We start from the raw sequence: 8,210 nt of genomic DNA, 5'->3' as shown, positions 1-8,210 counted from the left end.
CATGGGAAATCAGGGGTGGAAAGGAGGAGTGTGCTATCCCAGCATAGGGAGAGCAACTAGGGTCACATAACAATGTATGTATACATTTTTGTATGAGAGACTAACTGGAATTGTAAACTTTCACTTGGAGTACAACAATAATATTTTTTAAAAAATATTAAAAAAAAAAAACCCCGTTTGTGTCGAGTCCATTCCGACTCATAGCTACCCTAAAGGACAGAGTAGGACTGCCCCCATAGGGTTTCCAAGGAGTGGCTAGTGGATTTGAACTGCTGCTAACCAAAAAGTTGGCTGTTTGGACCCACCCAGAGGCACCACAAAAAAAGAGGCCTGGCAATCTGCTTTCAAAAGGTCACAGCCGTGAAAACCCTATGGAGCACAGTTCTACTCTGCAACACATGGGGTCTCTATGAGTCGGAATCAACTTGAAGGCAACTGATTTGGGGTTGGTTTGTTTGTTTGCTTCTTAGGCCCACACAAAATTCCCCCGACTTGACTTTTAGAACTGGAAACATTTAGGTTATACTCATCTCTTTGTGCTTTAGAGGTACTGAGTGAAAATACTTCTTCTACCTGCTCTCCAGCATCAGACCCCTTCAGGTCTTTAACCATCTCCTTCCCTAATTACCTAGTCAGGGCTTATCTTTCCCCATCCTATGTCGTTCTTAGTTGCCATTGAGTCAGTTCCAACTCATAGAGACCTTACGTATTACAGAACAAAACCTTGCTCAGTCCTATACCATTTTAATGACCCTCCAAAACTACAATTTCACTGACCTTCCCACCTGGAGAATTCTGCATCTTCCCAGTTGCCCTCTCCTCTCAATCCTGGTCAGATTCTTTGTACCTCAGCTGTAGTAAAAAGGAGACTGAAGTTATATGAATACAAGGAAATTACCCAGTGATAATCCCTTTAAATCAGGAAAAAAAACATGCCCTTGACAACCCCTCCAGCTAATTTACTCTGAGCCTTTTTCTGAACAGCCCATTTGTTTGCGGATGTTTTGTATATGATGGTTTAAGATTACTCTATAATTTGTGCACTCAAATCTTATTTTATCAGAGGATTATCCTTATTAATTTATTTTTAAAATACACTTTGTACTTTTCAAAGCATTACAGATGACCTGCAAAAAACCATTTAAGAGCACAAAAACACAAGGGTAAAAAGAGAGAGACAGAGAACTTGATAATAAAATTTCCTAGAAGCAGTCCACCCCCTATAAAAATTTGAGGAAATCTAGCCTGGTAAAACATCCACAACATTGAATAGTATTTATTTGGTGTCATAGTTATCATTTCCTCCCTGTTCTCTGTTGTGAGTTCCTTGAGAACCAGAGATGTGTCTTAGTCAGCTTTTGTATTCACAGGACCTTGGTACAGTGCAGGATACAGGCTGGGTTTTCAATAAGTTTGTGAACTTCCACTTTATTTTTTTTTTAAGAGCTGTGCCTTATGTTTTCATTTAATATTTTAACATGTAATTTAAATATGCTAAAGTATCAGAACCAAGGCGCACTGGTGGCCCAACAGTTAAGTGCTTGGCTTCTAACCGAAAGGTTGGCGGTTCGAACCCACCCAGCAGCTCTGAGGAGGAAAGACCTGGTCATCTACTTCCGTAAAGATTAAAGCCAAGAAAACCCTATGGGGCAGTTTTACTCTGTCACATGGGGTCACTATGAGTTGAAATTGACTCAACAGCACCCAACAACAAACACAGGTTCTTAAAGTAAGGCAGACCTCAATCCCAGCTCTGCATTTAACTGACATTGGACAACTTACTTAACTTATCTGCACCTCAGTTTCCTAATCTTTAAAATGAAAAAAATTCTAGAACATAAAATATTAGAACTATTTTAAAACACAGTGGTTATCTTGCCTGTTACACAATTAAGATATTAGTTTATAAACAATTAAAGCATGACTCTTCCCATAGTAATTTGTATTTTTAACAGCTAGGTCAAAACTGCTCTTTCCTTTCTATATTCTCTGTCACTTGTGCTGTTTGAGAAAGTCATGAAATAATCCCTGCACCAGACTATTTTACCACACAGGTGAGAACATGATCTTCAAGCTGGCGTCATGCCTCCCCTCCCATTACCCTTGCCGCCATAACCCTTAACTCTTCTCAAGCAGGGACGTCACTCTGGCGCCTACTCAGAAAATAGTAATAAGGGAAGACTGAAACTTTGAGTCCCAAAGATTGTCATTCCCTCTTAAAGTATGGCTGACCACTGTATTGCATGGGAGAGAGGAACTTTTCTTAAAATTCTTTGTAAATAATCTAAAGCACATCTTTAAGAAACCTCACAAGCCTGAGCACCTTTATTAAATAATCACATAACAAACTGGAATTTTTGTTAACAGATTTGACTTATCTCATTAATTATATCACACACATATCACATATGAATTAGCAATTTAAAAAATTACTAACATAATAACAATCGGTATTTGTAACTTTTACCAAGCACAATTTATCTTAGAGCCTAATCAACATTGTTTACAAGATTCCAGATATGGGGGGTGGGGGGTGGGAATGTAATACCTTTCGTTATGTAGGTTACCTTTTGAAAATAGAAAATGTATATGAAGGTAAAAGCTGACTACATCTGTTATTTGTTATATTTATTATTTATAAACTCAAATATCACTAACATCTGTATTTTGCCAACTTTTTAATGAAATGTCATAATTCCTAATCCTTAATGATCTGTTTTAACTTTAATACATCTTAAAATACTTCTGATCTCCAAATTTTAATTAAAATATTTTTATTAAAAACAGCTATCAATTTTGTGCCCACCTTGGATGAATAATTTCCATGGCACAGATCTTTGTTTCTTTTCACTAATATCCCCTAAGCATCCAGAACAGTGCCTGGCACAAAAGAAGTACTAATTAAATATCTGCTGAATAAATAGCAATACTCTTTCTCATCTTGTTTCATAGTTATTTCATTATATTCACCACTGCAAAAAGAGCAGCCTATCGCTAAACTTCCCAATATAGATGGGCAATTTCTTGAGAAGATCTTATTCATTTTTGTAAAATAATGCAAGAAAAATAATGTAACAAAACACACAACATTCTCAGTAGTGAGCCAGAGTCTCAGCAACAAAACCACAGCTACATCCTGAAATTTAACAAGTTACCACAACTCTGAATGGAGAACAGGGGAAAGCAGGTAGAAACCCCAAGATAATCTTCCAACCAACCTCAGCCTAGCTTGTGCCCTTCTTAAATGGCATTCAGTCTAAGTACCTCAATGAGAAAAAAAAAAATGGAAAAGGTTTAAACTGGAGGTGAAAAGATGATTGAGGGATTGGAAAGTAGAGCCTATGAAGTTGAAAAGAACTTGGACAATTCAGTCAGAAAAAAAGCAAGAAAACTGAAGAGAAATTGTCAGAAACAGGGCTGGTTTAGCAAGAGATTCTCAGAGTCCTCAGAAACACTGCTGACTGAGGCAGCTGGAACTTTATATGCTGGGCAGCACAATGGATAATGTCCAAACGATGTAGTGAACTCAACTCCATGTGGTTGTTGTTGTTAGTTGCCATCAAATCGATTCCAACTCATGGTGAGCCCATGTATGCAGAGTAGAACTGCTCCACAGGGTTTTCAAGGCTGTGATCTTTGGGAAGCCGATCACTAGACTTGTCTCCAGACATGCCCCTCGGTGAGTTCAAACAGCCAATCTTTCAGCCAGCAGTCGAGTGCTTAACTGTTTGCACCACCCAGGAACTCTCCAACTGCATATAGCAGGCAAAATTTGTAATCAAGCAAGCAATGGTGTCATGGTTCTGGGTAAGCCAGTAATAATTATAATGAGAGAAGCTTACATCTATTGAACATTTTCCAAGTATTTTACATGTGTTATCTCATTTAATTCATACAATTCTGAGAGGCAGATACAATAATTTCCCTGTTTTACAGATGAAGAAACTAAGGTACAGAGTGGTTAGGTTGCTTTCCCAAGCTCGCCCAGCTAGGAAGTGCTCAATCCGGCTTCCAACTCAGGCAGTTTATGTCTAGAGCAGCACTCTTGGCCACCATAGGATGCGCCGCTTCACATGCTGTAGGGTCCAGTAATTGGTGGAGAGTATAGAGAGCAGACCACAGAGAGGGAAGGGTAAGAGGCAGGCGGTAAGTCAGAGTGCTGGCGAAGTAGACTAAGACTCAGGTAGGCTGCAGATCCAGTGACAAACCGGAATGTTAGGCTGGTAAACTGAGGTCAAAACCAGTATGTCAGGGGAAGGAGAGGGTCCAACAGAGAGGTCGCATAGCACTTTTGCCTGGCACATCAGATCCAATCTGTGTGTGGCAGGACTCAGGCCATGCCCAGAGAATGAAAAACTAAGGCCACCGATGTACTTCCAGGCCTGGGCTGGACTGTGGGAAGGGAAAGATTGAGCCTGGAGACTGGAGACTGGGAAGATGGGTGGACCAGGCATTGCTACCTCCATGCAACCCACAAGCCCAGGGCTCAGAAACTGAAGGTGACTTAAGAGCCTTCCATACCTCCAAATCCCAATAGAGACAGAGTGTAGTCCATGAACTTCATGACAGGTACAGCTAATTCAGTAAGGGCTAATGACAGAACTAAATCAGAGCCCTTCAAAGCCCTGTAAAATATTACATTTTTAGACAGGTTAGCAAACTATTACAGCTCAAAAGGTATCCCCTCTCACTCCAGGTAAATCATTCATTTGGAAAGGCTCAATTACTTAGGTCAAAGTCTGCTAGAATCACCTAGGAAGCTTTTAAAAAGTATTCCTGGGCCCACCCCAAATTTATATGAGCAGAATACCAGGTGATGGGGCAGAAGAAGTTGTATTTCTTTAAAGCATCTTGGATAACTCTGATGATCTATGTGACTCGTCTGCATGAATAAACACAAAAGGCTGGCTCAGGAGTCCATCGGTAGGGCTATTCCCTGAGAGCTGCATCCTTTTGCCAGCTCTGCCAGGGGCAATGCCACGGCCCTGATCAGCACACTAGTGTGGGGTTCTCACCTGTCATTTCCAACAGGTTCTTTAGGGATCTGCTAGACCCAACCAGGAAAAGTCCTTTACTACCTGTTCAGATGGTGGAGGCCACCCGGATTCAGACACTTCTGCTGCAGATGATAACGGGGTAGAGTCTTTAGTCAGGGTCTTCAAACAAGGGGACAGTCAACTATGGAAGTAGGAAACAGCTCGGCTCAGTGGTTATGAAATGGAAGCAACACTGCAGCTATTACATGGAGGCAGTAACTGAGAATTCCTCCTTCCTAAAGTTATGACAGTACTTCAACAGGAGTGATTAGGCCAATAGCTTGGTTCTGCTCCATCCCCTGGGTCTTGTAATATCATGGTCCTTTGTCGTTTTTGTGTTGCAAAGATTGAGACAGTAGAGGGCTCATTTGAAGTTCTGGGACTGGCTTCTATAAATAATAATAATGGTTAATATTCATCAGACTCTTAGAACTTAGGGGTTTTCCAAAATTGTTTACAAGCATTATTTAACTTAATGAGCAACTATAAATGCTTAAAATGACTTCAACAACAAAGGGGTCTGTCTTAGCTATCTAGTGCTGCTAGAACAGAAACATCACAAGTGGATGGCTTTAACAAAGAGAAATTTATTTTCTCACAGTCTAGGAGGCTAGAAATCCAAATTTAGAGGGCCAGCTCTAGTGGAAAGCTTACTCTCTCTGTTGGTTCTGGAGGAAGGTCTTTGTCATCAATCATCCTTTGGTCTAGGAGCTTCTCTGTGCAAGAACCTCAGGTCCAAAGGACAAGCTCTGCTCCTGGTGCTGCTTTCTTGGTGGTATGAGGTCCCCCATGTCTCTCTGCTCACTTCTCTCTTTTATATCTCAGAGAGATTGGCTTGACTTCTGGCAACATGGCGCTCTAGGCAGAAGCCCCACACCGTCCCTCCACAGCAAGGATCCGAAAAACTAAGCCACACAAAAAACAGCAAACCTGAAACCCTAAACATCAAATGAAGAGATAAAGAACTCAGCCAAGCACCAAATGGAGGGAGAAACTGACAGAGAACAGAGAGTGAGGAGAGATTCATGCAGAGGTCCCCTATCAGCTAACGTAGCGCGGATCTGCCATCTTGGACTCCTATCAGAGACCAGCAAATAGGGCGTACGAGAAAGCAGCTTCACGAAGCTTCCAGCAGGAGACAGAACCGGTAACTGGCAATATATGCTTTCCCACCCCCCACCCTTCTTCACCCCTACTCGGCCTCTTCTGCTTCCTGTGGCCACAGTCTCTCGGCCGGGAAGCACCAGTTGCTTGGATTCCAGCCACCCGCACTGGCCAAGTCCCTGAGTGCCATTTATGGCCTGCTGGTGTTGCTTTTTTCCGCTTCTTTTGATTTCTTCCTTACCTCTCACCACCTCCCCCTCTTTTCGCTCAAATACCTGGCTCCATGCACCATCTTTGCTTCTTCCCGAGGGGCTGCGGAGCTCCGTTCAAGTGTGGAACTGCTTCCCGGTCTGTGATGCAATGCTGGTGGGATCCAAGGGCTTTTTTGTTTGTTTCCTTGTTTTGAATTGTTTGTTTTCTTTTTCTTTTCTCGAGATGGGAGCCTGTTCTGGCTAGGCAGTGCTATGCAGCTTGGGACTTACCCCCTCAGCTTGCACAGACATGCAGAGGGATCCCTGAGAGCATTTCTTTTTGTGTGGGTTTTTTTTTTTTCTGTGTTTTGGGGGTTTTTTCTTGTTCCTTTTTTTTTAATTTGTTTTGTTTTGTTTTCCCTCTTTGTCCCTTTTTGTCTCTCTTCATTACACAGTTTCTCATCTCTCTATACCTTCCTTCTCTTCCTGTTCCCTGAATACCTGGCTCTGAATACTTCTATGCCTTCTAACCAGGCTGTACTTCAACACCTGGGAACAACTTCCCCAGACCTTGTAGCCACACTGGCGGGATAACTGGGAGATATGCTGTTCTTTTTTCTTTCCAATTTTTATTTATTCATTCTTTTCTTTTTTTTTTTCCTTCTTCCCCTTTTCGTTTTTCTCCATTTCATAGTCTCTCATCTCTCCACTCCAATGGCAAGCTCCTCTAGCACTCTTTTTTGTTTGTTTGTATGTTTTTGGCTCCTGATCCTCTCTCCTCTCTCCCATATCCATCTTAGCTCCACATATCACAATCTCCCCCCTCCATCCTGCCTACCTGCACCGTGCACTTAACATCACACCACCAAGCAGCACAGGCACGGCCTACTGGAACCTGCCCTACACTGATTACGACCTGCCCTGGTGGCTGTAGTAAGTGCCACAAACAACCCAACCCAGCAACTCCTCTTCAGCTAGACCTGCCCTGCTGTACCATATCTGAGTGACTGACCTGCCAACTGGAGAAGGAAGTGAAAAGTATCGTGCCCAGAGATGAGCAAACAACAAAAAACACGCAGCCCGCCTGCTCAGACATAGCCAAATTTAAAAAAAAGGATGAAACAAACAAACCTACAATCAATAAATGAGAAAAATAACTACTGAATGCCTCGAAGACAGCAGACAATATCAAAACATTTACAAAAACAGGTCAGGAAGGTTCCAGTAGGCATCCAAAATAAAACACTAGATCACTTTCCAGTGGAACAAAAGGTGCTGGAACTATCTGATTGGGAATTCAGATCTCTAATATTCAGAATTATCCAAGAGTTGAATCAAAAAGCAGACAAAAATGAGGAAAAAATAGACAAATTCATGGAAAAGGCAGACAAATTCATGGAAAATACAGACAAAAAAATGGAATAATTCAGGAAAATAATTCAGGAACAAAATGCCAAAATAAATTCATAACTAGAAATTATACAAAAACAACAATTAGAAATCCAAAAGATGAACAACAAGATTTCAGAAATGCACAGTGTCATAGATGGGCTGGGGAGCAGATTTGAAATGCTGGAAGACAGGATGAGCGGAATTGAGGACAAACACTTGGATACAACTCTGTTCGAGGAAAACACAGAAAAAAGAACAAAGAAAAATGAAGAGACCCTGAGAATTATGTGGGATACATTCAAAAGCAAAAATTTACGAGTGATTGGGGTTCCAGAACAAGGGGAGAAGACAGAAAACACAGAGACGATCATTGAAGAACTACTGACAGAAAATTTCCTCAATGTCATGAAATATGAAAAGCTGGCCATCCAAGAAGCTCAATGAACCCCATATGGGATAAACCCCAAAAGAAAATCACCAAGGCATA

General features: G+C 41.5%; 1 long non-coding RNA gene across 1 annotated transcript; it reads right to left on the bottom strand.

The window, feature by feature from the left end:
* Positions 1-492: 492 nt before the first annotated feature.
* Positions 493-4,829, bottom strand: LOC111820280 (uncharacterized). The gene is made up of 3 exons (XR_002823832.1): positions 4,811-4,829; positions 4,522-4,625; positions 493-852 (listed from the first exon to the last, which is right to left on the bottom strand). It is a non-coding gene; the product is annotated as an uncharacterized LOC111820280 (long non-coding RNA).
* Between the last annotated feature and the right edge of the window lie 3,381 nt (positions 4,830-8,210).

Source organism: Trichechus manatus, unplaced genomic scaffold (assembly GCF_000243295.1).
Source record: "Trichechus manatus latirostris isolate Lorelei unplaced genomic scaffold, TriManLat1.0 scaffold00032, whole genome shotgun sequence".
Lineage (NCBI taxonomy): Eukaryota > Metazoa > Chordata > Mammalia > Sirenia > Trichechidae > Trichechus > Trichechus manatus.
This window is presented reverse-complemented; position numbering and strand designations above follow the sequence as displayed.